Raw genomic sequence first — 2,358 nt, 5'->3', positions numbered from 1 at the left:
AATATGCTTTATTGGATAAAAGCCGTTATCAGATTATGAAGAATCCGATAAACACACCTAGTTTTATACCAAATATTCCATTTTATTCTATGCAAGTACACTGTTAATCTGGTTTCTTTCGTTCTTTTACAGCTGGACATGTCTAAAAAACAGATGTTGTTAAAACCAGGCGAAGGTACATGTGTTTTCTGCTCATTTCCTTATGTTCAGTTACCGACTGGTGATCTGGAATTTGTGCAGATGCCAGAGAGGCTGCCGGTCCTCATGGGCCGTTTGGGCCAGCCGGTCGACAAATCAATCTGAGAGCGGCCCCAAGATTGTTTCTCTCTGCCCCCTTTCATGCTTCAATAAAGTTCATACGCTAAATGAAAACCAAATCCTCCCATTGCTTCACACAAAACTCACATGCTATCTAATCAGGATTTACATGCCACATACGAGTCTGTATATCACAGTCATGGTTACTTTCTACATTCACAATCTTTTATATCAGTCTACATTGTTTTGTAGCGAAATGTCTTATTCAGATGTTCAAAAACATGCATGGTTTGAAATATTAATATTTGAAATCTACCTACATTTTTTAATTTGATTATTTGTTTGCAAAAGTTAAAATGAAGCAATGCCTTCTGGGAATTTCAAGACTGCGTCGTTTTTATAAGTTGGAAGTTGGAAGTTGACTGAGATTAAGCTAGCAAAAAAATGAATCGAGGCATCAAGCGACACGGGGGGGAAGAGAGAAATCTCAGAGAGCACTGTTGGCTGACAGTGAAAAATGCTGCAAACTGACTGATTTGTTTTTAAGTGCAGCTTCAGCTAGCACTAGTGCTAATACTGCTAGCACCAATGTTAACGACACAGCTGAGCCAGCACACCAGGGAGAAAGACAGGACAGTGGAATATGAGCAGGAGGAGGATAAAGAGGTAGACATGGATAACTGCGTGACGGTAGGACACGTTTTTAGTATGGAGCGGCTGGCTCTGCTGATTTATTTATTTGTTTTATGCTTTGGGGTTGTGCATTGTTCTGGTGCAGTTGTTTATAGCATTGGAATTTACGTTCACCATCACTGTGGCTATCAAAAGTACGTGTTCTTTACGTGCGTCAAAAGTTGCATGTGCGCATCTCCCCCTGCTTGTGGGCCACTGGTGGATGAAAATGCCAGGGCAGTTTTTTGTTCCCAGTCCGTCACTGCTTATGTATATTAAAAAGGAGAGTGCATGTTTTGCAGATCGTACACAACCAACGTAAGGATAGCCCTGACCGGCGGAGACGCCATGCTAAGTGACATCATGTTGACGGGATGATTAAAATAAAAAGGCAATTTCACAACATGTACTTGGAAAGAAATACAACTAATGACTGAATCACACATACTTTTTCCATTCTCGCATTACTACAGTGCATGTAAACACGTCAAATCAGATTATTATCATTACCTGATTATTCCCAGTTATCAGATAAGTGTGGTCACATAAACGTGCTCATTGTTTACATCGGATGATGCTGCAAATCCTTGAATTGTGTTCCAATGCCAACTTGTTTAATTTTTGCTCATGGCAACTGGAGTATGATTCAGAAAAGATTGTATATATGGCAAAGGTACAATGAGAGTTAGTCAGCCGAAACCCTACCATCAATCTTGTGGGAGGTGAGTTGCAGGAAGACGACTGTGGAAACATGAGTCAGAGTTGCATAGAGAAGTTTGGAGTTTACCTGGAGGAACTGCCAGCAAGAATTCATTTCCAAACTCATGGCTGATTACCTAATTGGCTTCGACAGTCTAAATTAGGCAACAACCCTTGCGCGAGATCTTGGAGTGAGACTTCTCCTTGAGCGATTGTTGTGTTTCTAGTTAAAACAAGGATCTTATTTAACAAAAACATCCATCTCCATAGAAATCATTTCCCTACTGTTGTCGGAAACAACCTCAGCCTGTCAGTGAACACAGCTTTGATTTAGAGTTGCCCTGAAAGATTACATAGCAGTCGTATCGTGGCCGAAAGCTGAGACGATATACTGGAACGATTCCAAAACTTTCATGAGCATGAAATATATTATAGACCACAACATGCAAATGTATGGCCCAGGTCAAAAAATAACATAATTCCTGTTTAACACTAACGTTAGGGAAAATATATTGGTTATGTTTAATAAAAGTGGAAAATGTTAACTGCGGGTTTGGGATGGGGCCCAAACTTCAATACCCTGCAGGATGGTCTTGCAGTTGTCACCACACAGGTTGCACTAGTACTACAACTAGGGATGTAACGGTATGAACATTTCACACCGCGGTAATAGTGACCCAAAATATCATGGTTATCGGTATACCACGGTATTTTTTGAAATGTCTTCAA

The sequence above is a fragment of the Sparus aurata genome, chromosome 9, assembly GCF_900880675.1.
Source record: "Sparus aurata chromosome 9, fSpaAur1.1, whole genome shotgun sequence".
Classification (NCBI taxonomy): domain Eukaryota; kingdom Metazoa; phylum Chordata; class Actinopteri; order Spariformes; family Sparidae; genus Sparus; species Sparus aurata.
This window is presented reverse-complemented; position numbering follows the sequence as displayed.